Source organism: Melospiza melodia, chromosome 2 (assembly GCF_035770615.1).
Source record: "Melospiza melodia melodia isolate bMelMel2 chromosome 2, bMelMel2.pri, whole genome shotgun sequence".
Taxonomy (NCBI): domain Eukaryota; kingdom Metazoa; phylum Chordata; class Aves; order Passeriformes; family Passerellidae; genus Melospiza; species Melospiza melodia.
Window position 1 is genome coordinate 88756889 of NC_086195.1, and position 15144 is coordinate 88772032.

A 15144-nucleotide genomic window follows, 5' to 3' on the forward strand; every position below is an offset into this window, starting at 1 on the left:
GCCAGGTTTACCTTTCCTCTCTGGGTTTCATGTGGTGAGTGTGATAAAACAGATTCCTTCATGCGGCCAACCTGTGTCAGGAGGCAGCACAGAGCTGACAGAGACCCTCTTGGCTCAGTGGGGACCCTCCACCCTCTGACTGGAAGGACTTCCTGAGCCAGGGAAGGGGACTCTGTGCAACTCACCCTGAGCTGTGGCATGGGCTGGGAAACACTCCACTGGGAAACTCATGCAACTCATCCCTCCACTGCCCTGGTTCATTGACAGGAAGGATGGTTTCATTAATAGATCACAGAAAGTACATTTTTAGCTCAAAAAATCCTCGATGAGTTCATAGTGTCGTTAACTGAGCTCATTACTTTTGGGGTGTATTCTTATTCAGCAGAAATCTTAAATGACAGGCCCGTGGCAATGCACAGTTCAACAATGATGATACTTAGGTAAAAATGAGTAGCTAGATTTCTCACTAGTAATTTTTGAAAAAAGTGTTTCAGTGCCTGCCAGGTGGTTTGCACAGAACACAGCCCTGGTCCTCAGGAAGGAATTTCCATCCTAATCTACATTGCTTGACTTAATTATTAATATGAAGACTAAACACAGACAGATGGCAAAATAAACTCTGTTAGGTTGGTGTGAATCCGAAGTTCCGTCCACCAACATAACTGGGTGCAGATATTGAGCCAAAACATATAGACAGCTCTTAATGTGAGTCTGAGATGTCACAGTTTGCACAAAAAAAAGACCTGAGAATCAAGTTCTTGGCCTCTGGGGCGCGTATATCAAACCAGGGTGGATGGTGACATTTGTAGAGATTTTCTGGCTCTTTTCAGCATGCACACACATGCTTAAGCTGGGCCTCACTCTCATTTTTTTCTGGATCTGGCAGCTTGCTTTCTATGCTGAGCTGATAGTAGTTTTGTCTTTCAGATGTTTACTTGTGTTGTGCCTGCAAGCTCGCCAGAAACACTCAGGCTCAGGCTGTTCTGCCTGTGCTCTGATTTTTTGCTCTCAGCCTCTGAAATGGTTTTGCATGCAGTGTGTTTTATTTCTCCTTCCCCCACCCCCGTTCCTCACCTCCCACTATAACTGTATTTCTCTGGTAGTGGCTAATTGCACTAATATCAGGAGAACAGGAAGAAAAATTTAACGATAGGTGTAGCCAAAATACAAGAGCAGGCAGAGAAAGTGGACTGACTGATGTAGGAATTTTCCACTAGGTATAAAAAATTGTAGATGTGCAAACTCTTCTTTACAGGGTACGTGGGCTCCTCTCAATCTGTCTGGAGTGACTCTTACCAGACAAGGACTTGTGCATCCAGCACAAGCCAGGGTCCAGCTCCTGTGCAGCCACCAGAGGCTGATAGCCACTCATGCAGGATATTAATCTCAGGGGTAGGATGAATCACCTTCTCAAAATGCCTTTCTCTCACAATCCATAAAGGGCCAATTAGCCCTGACTACATGCATGACTTCTAGCAATCCAAAGGCAGGTGAAATGAATTGCAAATCCTTTCTTTGCAACATGTGTGATATCTCAGAGCAGTTCAACCTGACTGTAGCCTAAATATACCTCCGCGTCTCCCTTTGCAGTTTTCATGCTGCTTTGTTGAATCTTACAGGGCAATCAGAAAAGAATTGAAAATTAAATCAATGCCAGTAGCTGCACTGGGAAGGTGTTTGAATTTACTCCTGGCTGCTTTATGTCCTTGGTATTGAAGATCTATAAAGGAATCATGACAGGTTGCTTTCTACTATCTCTAACTCCTATCTCTATCAGGAGTTTCACTAGGAAGATAAGAGTGACATCTATTTATTTATTTCAAACTAGGAATCTAAACTCTACTTTTGACATCTTAGTGTTAACCACTCCTATATACTCATGCTATCTCCCTTTCCTTCTCAGCCTTTCCCTGCTCCCACTGGGCCAGAGACTCTTTCTTACTCAGGTTTTTGTAGCATCTGACATGCCAGGATCAAGGTCTTTTCTGGACCCTCTGGAAATTGCTCAGATGCAGAAGATGCAGAGGGACACATATTCTGATGAATGATGATTCTGTGTAGTTTTTTTTCTGTGGCATCGATTGATCTTTCTCAACAGGGGAGAAGAGAGCTCAGCACTGAGCTCTGCACTGAGCTATAGGATAGAAGGGATAAGACTCTGTAAAGAGATAAGGCTAATTCCTTCCTCATATGGCTATTTTTTTCACTTTCTGTGTTTCTGTTTGAGGAATCATACCTTCTGGACAAGGCATGGAGGAACCCTTGCATGCCCACTGTGTTCCCCTCAGCCCATCACTCCAAAGATCTCTTGATAGAGATTTATCCAATTTCTTTACTTTTTCCTTGGAAATCGCTTTTATAAAATCAAGAAGTTTAGAGATTTCTGTGTCCTGCTTTCTGGCTCCCCTGTATCCAGCTCTATCATTGGCAGGATCATTTTCAGAGGGAACTAGACTGGATGATTTTGGCTGTATGTTACCTGAATCATTGTGCTCCATATTCTTCAGGCAGGAATCAGAAATATCTTCATGACTTTTGCTCTGTATGATGATGTTACTGATTCATGTGACACATGCCAGTAAGGAAAGACATTTTGCTCCTTCTCTATGGCTTGGAGAGCACACCTAGGCCAGTGCCTCCTGGCAGACCCTGCTGTCAGACCAAGGTGTTGAGTTGTTAGCAAGTTCAGACTCCTGTATGTCAGTGTCCACACCTAAGTTAGAAGTCTAAGCTCCAGGATGATGGAGATTTAGTCAATGGATCAGGTGAAGTCTGTGGTTATCCAGCTGACCTGCTGATACAGCTCCTCCAGTAAAGAAGTAACCTCCACAGACTCTGTCAGCTCATTCAGGAGGAGCTCGGTTTCAGGTGCCTTTAACCTGTCCTAGAGGCTGTCCCTACAGAGTGATGGAAACATGGGCATGACCACTCAGCACACGGAGAGCACAGCACCTCTGTGTGAACAGGCAATCTTTGTTCTCTGAGTTCCCACTTGCACAACATCAACAGCCTTCCCTGTTTCTCCCTGTATACAACCAAAGCTCATGAGTGAGAAACTCTTCTCTGGGGCTTGCCCCAAACTAGTCTTGATTTTCATCAACAATATCTCAAAATATAAACAGAAATCTCTGTGAAACAAGCAGGAGGAAGGGGATGCCTCATTCCAGTAGGTTAGTTTATTTTCCTGATCTTTGCTCAAGATATATCTCCTAGGTCAGACAGGTAGCATGCTGATCCCACCAGCAGCTTCTATGTCCAAGCTTTTCTTCGTGTCTGTAGGTCTTTGGGAGTTCTCCTCTGGAATGAATGTACTATATTTTCATCTGGAAAGGAGGACAGAGAGAGCAATGCTTCTTTGCTGCTCTTTTGCCAGGGGAGGTCTTTGTGATGCCAGGCCAGGCAAGTGCTGTCTCACTCGTACTGCGCCTGGCCAGGCCTGCCCTGAGTCTTGCTTTGAGGAGAACTGAGAAGAGGAGACTTGCTGAGGAACAGTAGTCACATGCAGGAATTCATAATGCAAAGTACTTCCATTTTTCAGCTCCAGGCCCCTCCTACTCCTCCCCAGAATTTAATGGCCACCTCTCTTAGTCCTAAGACTTTAATTTGATCATATCCGAATAGCAGTGGTTATGCAGCTGGTGTATGCAGTGACAGATACTCCATAAATAACAGGCAGAAAAAATTGCAGTAACATTTAAAGAGTCAGACGAACATAATATTTTTTTGTTTTTAATTTTTATTTAGGTGTGTGGGACACAACTTTCTCTCCCAGATTTTATGAATAAAATCATAAAATTGCCTGGTGTTTCCATTTCAGAAATGCACATCATCTTGCACACACACACTACGCCCCACACCCTGGCCCAGCACACGCACACAGAAGCTTCATGACTTGAAGTTTTTTACTCTGGATGAAATTATGATCCAGATGTTGAATTTGGTCCTTCTGGTGTGAATCTGGAATCATTATGTCATGACTAAGATTCTTTAGGTTTTACAAATCTGTAGGAATATAAATTATTATTAAATCTTGCTATAGTTGTTACCTTATGAGGCACATTATATACTAAATTTTCCTGTTGATGTACTAGGTAAGAGCTAAAATGTAGGTTGAACCAGAGAGAAAAGAGAAAATGTGTTTACTTAATAAATTTGGGTAGGATTTGACATAGAATAATTTACTTTAATCATTAGGACATAATATGAAGCTATGACTGCTTTTAAATAAGGCGATCTAGAGTCTATTTCCGGAGTTCTTCAACGGTGAGCACTGATGGAGATTTTTAATCAAGAAGAGGAGTGCAAAGAGGGAGAGAAGCATGTAGTATTTCTTGTGCTGCAGAAGTTTAACAGCCCAAAGAGGAAAACAAGAATAGACACAAATTTAGAAAATGGAGCCTTTCATAAAGGTAATGAGGTGCATTCAATGATTTACAGAAATGAGGAAAATTGCTTACAATTTTCTCTTCCAGTTTGGCATTTTTTTCATCTACCAGAAATATTTCAGTGATAACACACATTATAGCCTTGAAGTCTAAAAAGGGATGGGGAAGAATGAGTTGGATTGTCTTTTATCTTGCCATTCACACAAGGCAATTGTCTGTGAGCCAAATCAAGGCAAGCAACTGTATTTTATACAGGTGTAAATGATTGAAGGATATTTTTCAAGGGTGATTCAGCTGTCGTATTTTGGATGTCTATTTTCAGATGAGATGAATTGCACTGCAGAAATGCTTGTTTCTTCTTATTGTCTATAAAGGGAGCCTGGGGCAACCAGCTTGGATAATGGGAAAACATAACAAAAATGTGCAAGAGAGTATTTGAGAATAAATGTATGAGTATGTATTGAAAGAATGCATCATCATCCTTTCACAGACTGAAGCAAAATTAATCTTGCACGCACCACTGCCATCTCATGTTTAGTAAGTGCTTCTCTTTCAGCCTTTGCGTTATCTAAGTGCATCATGTTAAAACAGTGTATTGAGATGATTCATGTCATGCCCAGGAACATGTGCACACTCACATATGTTCTTCTCTGTGCTGTTCCCTAGACAGCATAAGCTGAAGCTTCACAGCAGACAAAGCTCTGTTCAACATTGTCATGAAATGGAGAAAAGAAATCCTGCTGGGATATCGTGCAGAGTGTGTGAAATTAAGGCAAGGTGAGAGAACATCCTCTTTATCTCCCGTACAAGGATCAGAATGAGTTATGGGTCTCAGCAGTGCAGACACTTTCCCACGAGGGAGACAGCCTGCTGAATATAAATATTGTAAGCAGTGAGTCACCAAAGGTGATGTCATTGATTTATGCAGGGATTGCAGAGTTTGGATTTGGTGGGAGAAGTTTTCTTGTCTAAATGCAGCCAGACCATGATATGCAGTGAGTTTATTTTCTTCTGGTTGTCATAGACTTTTTGCTTAACTTATGTTTGGGGTGCATTGGGTTATCTTCTCAGGAAAAATATGTATTCTGTATCGCCCTTCATTTCTTTCAATTATTTTGTGTACATTTGTCCTGAAAGAAAGTTGGTTTTTCATCAGTTATATAATTGCTGTGATTGCTTATACAACTAGAGGAGGAGACAAGAATGGTCCTGTTAGCTTTCCAGAGAAGTGTCTGAAGTGAAAAAAATGCAACACACCTTTGATAGCTGTTGTCAGAGGGGACATTGATGTCTGGAATGATGATGAAGAGGAAGAAATTATTTATTCTTTGTGAGAATGGTAATTCCTCAGATTTTAGATAGGCACTGCTGATGGCTGCCTACCACCACCAGCAGTGTTAGTGCAGACACACATACAGGTACACCAGCTAAAGGAGACATCCCAGTTTGAAGGACTGTTGATCCAGAATGTGCCAGGATTCATGTACAGTATATATCTGTATACATTCCCAGATGTGCTGCAGTTCAGTATTTTTGGGTGACTGTCTTTGGCTTCTTTTTCTCCTTTTTGAACTATTCCACTGGTCAGCCACAGAATTTCAATAGGCTGTGGCAGCCAAAATACTGCCATTTCTACCAAACCTCATGAACTGGCAAGTATTGCTTTTCTATGTCCATGGGAATATTTGTAATGAAGAAAAAGTCATCTCACAAGTCACTGGAGAGAGGCAGTTCTCTAGTGTTGTACATAGAAGTTTTGTATAGCAATAAAAAAACATGAAGGTACAAAGAAAGGCAGAAGGACATTGAAAACCTTCAGCAAGGCTTTTTTTTTTTCCAAGCAGCATTTTTGCCTCTCAATATCCTCTCCATGATCTTGGTCTCTCTATTTTGTCTTATTATGTTCTTTTACAGAGAACTTTGTGGAAGAAACCAGAGAGAGGAGAAGATAAAAAAAACCACAACAAAACTGAACAACAAAAATCTAACAAACAAAAAGATTAGGCAACTGAAGATTTTGTGAATATATGTTTTATATAAACTCAAATATTATATGGAATATCAGCTTTTCTGGAGATTTTTTTTTCATTAAGCAGCTTCCATTTCCAAGCACCTGAGATTCTAAATATAATTTTCTGATATGATATGGGGTTTTTTGTTGTTTCTTTACATTGTCATGGCAGCTCCCAGTGAAAACTTTAGCTCTGACTTCAGTGGGAATGAAGAGAAGTTACCAATGAACACATTAAAAAATCTTTTCGTTAATGCATCATTACAAATAAGGTTACCTCTACTTTTGTTCTCTGTTTGGAACATCTTGTTCATGTCTCCATGAAAATTACAGCTGTTGATTAAAATGTGTGGAAAACCTTCCAAATGTCTTTGATTCTCATCCGTGAGACAAGTCCTGCTTTCATTGTGTCAAAGGGCAGGGAACGGAGATAAAGGGTGGCAGCAAGGACAGGATTTGTTTCCTAGAAAGTCTTTTGGGTGTACAGAGCTCTTCCTGGATGGCAAAATATGGTCGTCTTCTATTTTGTGGCCAGGTGCATCAGCCAGATCCATAAGGCAGTTGATTGTCTACTTCTAGAGAGCATAGTGGAAAAAACAGAGAATAGTGTCTCCAATGAATGAGGTATAGCTCTCTGTGGGGAGTGTGATGAGCTGAAGATACAGCTGTACCTCAGCCTTTGTAGGAGGCTTTCCTCAGTTGTTTATACTAGCCTGTTCCCTCAGATTTCCTTCCAAGGAGTCTTGGGATGAGTTCTAATAGTTGTGCCTAAATTAGGCACAACTATTAGAACTTATCCCAAGACTCCAAGCAAAGTTAGATTGTATTGTTTTTATCACACATTAATCCATGGGTTGGGAAGGTGTGAAGGAGAAAAATGAGTGTGCTAATAGTGTCATTGGCACATGCTTTTATTTAAAGGGTAATCTTGGATGATCTGGGTGGACCCCACGCAATGTAGGATGCACTTGTGCTCCCTCAAGATTTGCAGCTTGATGTACCTAGAGGAGCTGAATGTGAAACTCCCTGACACTGCATCTCATGATGCGGCAAAAAAATATCTTCTTGTGACGAACCAGTGGCACCTGGCAGAGACAGAGCTTTCAAACCATCTGGAGAGGAAGAATGGAAGAGGTCCAAGAATTTGGAGGCTGAAAAGGCAGAGACTGTCCTGTATGCCATGCTGCCAAAACACATTAGGTTAAGGAAGCTTAAGGAATCAGCTTGGTTCCTTCCTTGGAGGTTTCTGCCTTGTCCTCTCCTTCTCCTAATATGTATGGTTTTAAACTTTGCTGCTCCCTTTGTAGCAGTGCATTTACCAGAGCAGTTCCAAGGTATTCTTTTTCTCCAGACGATGAATTACAGCACCCAGGGCATACAAGCATCATCAGGGACACTTGCAGCTATGATGATGGGGAACAGATGGCTGCACATGAGGAACAGGCCTTGCCTGGGAGCTCTACCCAGGAGAGTTGCATCATAAATTCATGCCTGATACCACTGCTAGAAAGCCTTTTAAAAGAGAACCCTGTTATGAAGAAGTAGATGTAAAAGTAGATAGGTTGTAGCAGGAAAGGAGGGCATTTCTGGCATGTGTATTTTCTGATCTTCAGCCTGGAATATACCAGCTCATCAAAGTCCTGTACAACATCTACCAAACAAAATATTTTTAGCCACTACAGCTAGAGGTGTCTGACTGCTTCTTGCGCAGCACACAATAACTTACTGCCCGGTGCGTGTGTGTCTATTTGTGTTAGAATTCCTAGCTTCAGCATGTCTGCACAAAATGGTGATGGTGAATTCGGAGTTAATGCTGCAAATTTATGCCTTTAGTGAGGTGCCCTGTGTGGCTCTGGGCATTTACACTTCTTCAGGCAAATCTGGTCTATAAACAGCTACAAAATAGAAGTGACCCAAATCCTGTCCAACATGGCTGCGGATATTAGAACACTCAGGCTGGGATGTCAAAAGAAACTTTGAAGGGAGATGTCCTAACTTCAATCAGCATAATTCAGCTACCAAACAGAGAAAGATGGGAATCTTTCCTATTCTTAAAGAAAGCTTTTCTTCAGCTTTCAAACCAATTAATAGAAATTTGGCAAATTACAGAAATCTGTTGTCAAATTCTATTGCTGACTTAGTCAAATAAGAATAGAAGCCTTTATGGGGAAATGTACATCTAGGAACTGAGTTCTTCCTCATGAGAATTTGATTCCTGTACAGTACTCTTCAATGATGTTATGACAATCACAAATATTTATTCTGTCTGGGAGCCCTTCCAAACAGCGGATATGATGAATTAATTGTATTCAAAGTTTGATCAATTTGCCAATGTCCATCAAGTTTATAAAGTAAGTGTTTCCATTATTGTTTTCTTTGGTGGGTGACACTTTTTTGTGTGTATTTTCTTTGTTTGGGTTGGTTTTATGATGAGCTTTCTTCTGTCCAACCCAAGACAATCTGATGTCATCACAGGAAGTGAAACTGGCTGAAAATGTGGGGTGTACAGAGTTCCTTCAGAACTTCAAACATCAGGTCTTGTAAATAGGTCTTTCATTCCTTTCAATTCTTTGAGATAAGACTTTACAGATCTCATGAATGTCCCTTTCACTCATATATGTAAGGAAAAAAAAAGGCAAACTAAAATCTTGTCATTGGGAAATTTTTGAAGTTGTACTAAAAAAAATGGCTTGTCCATGTTAAGGATAAGTACTTATTCCTTCAATGGCTGACACCCACACCTTCAATGACAATGGAAACATCTAGCACATCCTAAGACTGGGACGTTTTCTGAGTCCATTTTATCCCTATGGGAGCTTTACCATTAACTTTATAGGGTCACAGGGATTGAGCATTGCTTGACTGTAGAATCTTCTGCTCTTCAGATGAAGCAGTTGTTGATGATGGTTGGGGGCATCACAGTGCCCATCACCAGCTGTGCACGAAGAGCAGCCAATCATGGGGCCCATGGCTGAGAAGCCCAACCTGGGAGGTATGACTGGATTCTTGCTCTGGAAAAGATGCTGTACACCAGTAGATATTCAAGCAGGATTTCAATTTCCAGTGAATGTCAACATATTTGCACTTCAGGTTGATATTCATGTGTAATGCTGAAATCAGGCTGTGGGACTCTAATTTTGCAGCAGGAAAAACTTTTCAGTTCAGAAACCAATAAGGCACTAAAGCATGCATTTAACCATAGCCAAGTAGTCAGTTCACTGGCAATTTAGAGAAACAAGCACTCAGAAAAAATCTTCGTCTTTTTTGGTATATGTGCTTGGGGATAACCACAAAGTCATTTAGTAACTTGTGCACAGATACAAAATAATTGATGTAATGGTTTATTTTGCACTTGCATTTTGCTTACAAGAGGTACTTACACAAGGACATGTTAAATTGCTCATTGAAAATATGCAATTTTACAGCTCTTTATCAGCCAGCTATAAAAGCATAACATTAATTGTACAAGTACAGAAGGCTGACTTTAGCATGCTGGGTTGTAAGGAAGAGAGAATAGTCTGGTGGAGACATGTTCAAAGTGATGTTTTTCATGAGTGCACTGGGGCTGTAATCCCTTCTCCTCTTCTGCCAATTGCTGTCACAGGCAACAGTCACAAGACAATAGGAAAACAAATAAGGTGTTACAGTCTCAATCTTCGCCTTACAAACACCACCTGCCCAATCATTACCCCAAGGCTAAAGCTTTGTTTCTCCAAGTAAGTGGACAGGTTCCTACAGAGGAGTAAGAGGTTACTTAGGCCCTAGAATGTTAAGTGAGGACCAGCCTTTTAAAACTTTTGCGAGGCATGGCTGTTCAAGAAGGACTACAAAATATTCTAGGTAGAGACAATGAGAAGCTGATATGATGTTTCCTTTCTGATTCTTAAATACTGATCAGAGTTGGGATCTGCTCTGGACCAGTGCTTGCTGGGGCTGGTGATGACAAAAGGCCAAAAGCACCACTTGGTAGGAGATACTGTCAACACAGCTTACTGGAGAGAAAGTCACAGTCTTCCAGGAGTGCCCACCTCAGATCAGCAGCTCTTCAGTAAGGAAAAAGAAGTGTAGATGCAAACCTACCTGAGTATTTTCTTCCTCATCACTTTTGGCTAGAGCAATCATACAACAAGGGTCATTTTGGAATTATCTACAGCAGGTTACTTTGGGGATGTTCTCAAGATCAGTCAAATCAACATGAGTCAGTGGAAAAAGGTAGCTGATTCAGGGGATAATCCAGCATGTCTGAGAGAGACATCAAGGGAAGCTGTAAGTGGAGGTGTGAATACTGCCACCCACACACATATACCATGCGAACAAAATTATTTTCCCATTACTTAATATTTCCACCCACCACCCAAAATCCAGGTGCTTAAATGGAGGAGTAAGATTCTCCTAACCCTCACCTTGTAAAAATCCTAGCAATTGCTTTACTCACACAAGAGCCAATTGTTGGCAGACAGATGCAGGCCTCTAAGCAGTAGCATGCTTCCCTGCCTGGACAGGTTTCCATGGGCTCGAGGCCCCTCAGAGCAGCAGGGTGTACTGAGTGAGGTAATCACTTGGAAAGGGTGTAACGTCCACTGGCTTCCATGTTTGGACGTTTTTGTTGGCAGGCTCTTCTCTTTCTGCTTGGGCTTCAACCTGGAGAAATTTGAGCTACACAGGATCTAGAGATTCCTTGAGTGTCTTAGACTTGTCCTCTCCAGTGCTGCTTGGAAGGAGTTGTGCAAGGTTGGTGCAAAATGCAGGACAAACGAGCTGGAAGTTGTCTGTGGATATCCAACAAAGGGAAAGCACAGAACAGAGTGGTAAAGAAGGTAAAATATACACAGGATGCAGAGAAGTTGCTTGGACACATAAACCTGAGTTCTTTGCAGGTACCTAAAGATTTTGTGGAACAATTGATGCAACTCCCTTGAAAAGCAAGGACTTTGGCTTTATGCTTGCCCATACCTGTAGAAGAAACAGGGACCTATTTCCTAGCAGTCCTAATTCTGGCTTCCTATTTTATATTCTCAGAGTCTCCAGCAGGAACATGTTGTCTCTGATTTATGATTCGCACATTTTTTATTGGTCATGGTCTTTCAAAATAATTCACAGATAAAGCAATTTTTGGGGCATCCAAAAGAGAAATGCTTAAAAATAAAATTTCCATGACCAGCAATTGATTTAGTACCTGGCACAAATCCTAACCAACCCTAAACTCAGCAATAAATAACTTACATAACAGCTTTCTTACTGTGGCACTGCTTCCTTCCCTAGTGAACAAAGAGTCTGACTCTGCATTCCACACTCAGGCAAAATATTCTGTTGATGTTAGTGGGACTTTTTGCCTCAGGAGCCTAAAGTCTGGTCTGCAGTTGGCATAATGGTCACACAGTGGATTGAAGATGCTCCACTCTGCTCCCTGTGTAAATCTGAGGTTTTGATCTGGCTCTTACAACCTAGTCACATTCAGCTTCATATCATGCAACATCACTTCATATCATGCAACACAGGACAATTCTGGGTTTATCTGCAGGAGAAACAGTGCCCAGTTTGTGAGATAATTTACTTGTTGTTATAGAAAGAAGGAAAAAATGCTCTTGTAATGTACTTTAAGAACTGAGCATCATGGAGTCTTTTTGACTTGCTTTAGGCATTACTGACACATGCTCTCACAAGAACAGAGAGAAACACTCATTAAATAAAGTCACAAAATGCTGCTTGCTGTGCTTGACATATAACACCTTCACATATTTCACACCACCAATAACTACTGCAAAGTGCAATAACAAACAGGAAAATAAGTGTGCAAACAAAGCCTTAAATGTCTAGAGCAGATTCCTTTCTGAGAAGTCTTGCAAAGCTCACTTCTGCTTAAAAAAATTGCTAGCAACAAATAATTTTTACTAGCACTGTAGAGTTAATGGAGGTGTAGGAGAGAATTGTGAATTCCTTTCTGATTCATGCTTCACAGTGGAATTGTTAAGTTCCAGTTGCAGGATTTTTTTATCCTGGTGATGATCTATGAGCCAGAGAAGGGCAGGGGCCAAATGGTTGGAGAGCTGGCACTCATGAATGAGATTTCCTGGTATAAACTGAACAAATAAGACCAGAATCCACAAATACGGACCCTCACACTTTCTTTTTTACCAGATCATTTTTTCCTGGTTTATGTGTGAAATTTGGATACTTAAATGAAATATGAATTACAGAAGGCTTTGCTGAGCCCCAGTCCCACAACATGACATGCCTGGGCAGAGTGCTACACGTACAGGGAGGGAGGCAGAAGAACTCCATGTGAATTAGCTGTCTACCTATGTGCTGTGCACTAGGAGATACTTATTGAGAGGTTATTGAATTCTGCTTATTGAATTCTGCTTGAATATTTTGTGCAACTCTTTAATATCTTGAAATACTATCTTCCATCCATCTTTTTGGTATCCTTTCTCAAATTAAATGTGGTTTTTGATATCTCTTCAACTGTAGGCAGATCCTTATAGAAGTAGGAAACAGTGGTATATTGGCTCCTTGGAGTGTTGGGGCTGACACTACCAGGTGCTTTTATGCCTTTCTATATTACAGAGCATAGTACATGGGAAGCTGTTTTCACCCAGAAGCAATTACAGCAGAAAGTGACCTGGAACAATAAAGTATTGCCTTGGATACCATTGCCCTGGCCATCAAAATGTATAATGAGGGTGCACTGTCATTTCAGTTTTTTAATTTCCTTTCAATAATTCTTGGTCCCTGTTTTGGCATAGTCTTCCTTATCCTAAATTCCACATTTTCTCTTGTGTAGAAATCTGCCAATTATAAACTTTAAAATAGATGGGAGAAACTAAAGAGGAAGTGAAAGGGAGAAGGGCTTTTCAAGGAAGCAACTGAGGATGAAATCAAAGCTTCTCTGCAGCCAGGCTGAACAGAAAGGTTCATACAGGAGGCCTGCCAGACCAATATAAAGCAGCTAAACCAATATTGCTCTGAATTCTGGGAAAAGGTAGCAAGCTCAATTTATTTTGAAGTGTCAAATAATTCAGCCATTCCCCATTTCAGGCCTAAAGAAAATCCCTCAAGAAATTCAATTTAAATCCCAGTTCCCAGCTATACTTTCTTTTCCACTTTCATGTTGGTTGTCAGTGAACACACTGGATGATTCGAAAATGAGACAGCAGGATGTCTTTTGAAAGTAGATAAGGAGGAAAATTGATGCAGCAGACATAGAATTAGATCCATGCCTCACCGTGCTGTGGAAACCATACATGTAAAAAAGGGTAAATACTGCCCTGGTCCTGAACAAATAGTGACCAAGCACCTGGAACTGGAGGATACAACACAAAACCTGTGTGAATAAGATATCAAATTACATAAATTCTGAAGTTTCTTTGTTGCAGTTACCTCAATATTTTTTGAGAGTGTTGGTGGAAGGGGAGAAGAGAGCCAGCAAGCACTCAGAGACAGGACTAGGGGAACATATCTTGAAGCAATCTGGGCAAACCAGTAGAAAGACATGCAGAAGGACAAAGGAGCAGGCAAAGAGCTTGGCAATGGATCAGGAGCACAAATATAAATCTTCTGCAGGGTGTAGGATAGGGAAGTTTAAGGGATAATTTAGATTTAGAAACATGACTCAAATGTCTGGTTTTGAGCCCTTTTCCAGCTCCAGGATTTGGAATAGGGTCTGCCTCTCACCTTCACATGCAGCAGCCTATGCTTGCCGTGTACCTGTGCCAGTGGAAGGCAGACAAAATCTCTCAGCGACAACACATCTCTGTCCCTGAGAGGAGGGGGTTCCACTGTACCACGTGCTTAGTGACTTGTCTTTGAAATACCCATGGGTGAGGCAGTGACTCCTACCCTGCTGTAAATCAAACAAATGTCAGCAATGTCCCATGAAGTGTCCCAGGAACCTTGGTCCAGATGCAAACACTTTGCCTGTTTGTTGGCTCATATATCACTGCTTGCAGGGATGGGACCTCACCTTAGAGTGAAATTCTGACAGAGCAGGAGCACTCATGGCAGAAAGCAAGTCAGCAGGATCCCACTTCACGTCTAGAGAGATGAAAAGGCTATTGTTTCTGGCAAAGACCGTGTTTTGAACCTAGGACTGTGAAAACAGTAACAGATTTATGAATTCCTCTTCAACACGTGAAGCCACCAGCCTTTAGCCAGCACATGTGAGGAACACATATCCAAAAGAAGCATTGAGCATGCTGGGGGTGTTGCTGGGACTGAGGAGGACAGCTAAGCTCATTCCCCACTCTTCGTGCCCGTGTTATATACGGGAATAACAACAAGAAGTTGGCAGAACACGGTCAGATCAAAAGTTTGTCTAAGTCAGCATTCTAGCAGCAGGCAGTAGAAAATCCTTAGGGAAGATCTTTAAGAATGGGAAATGCAGAGACTCAGGCTCTGGTTGGCATCCTGTCCTGGCTTCCAGCAATCAGCAACTTAAAGGTTTTCTAGGCCTGGGGTTGTGTCCAGACCACCAAGTTTAACAGCCACCACAGACTCACCCTCTCTGAATCTGTCTAATCCCTTTTTGGATCCATTACCCCATAAGCTCTGTGATATCTGCACACACAAACCCAACTTGGCAACTGCCCACATGCCTTTGTGTGGATGTGAGGATCCAAGCAAGCCTGTACTCATTAAAGGAAAAGAAAATGTAAGAAAATTTGGCTCTTAAAAGCCTTTCTTCCCTCCTGCTTTTGAGCCAGTGTTTTCCTGGCTCCTCAGAGCACTATGTATTGTCACCCCTGCTTT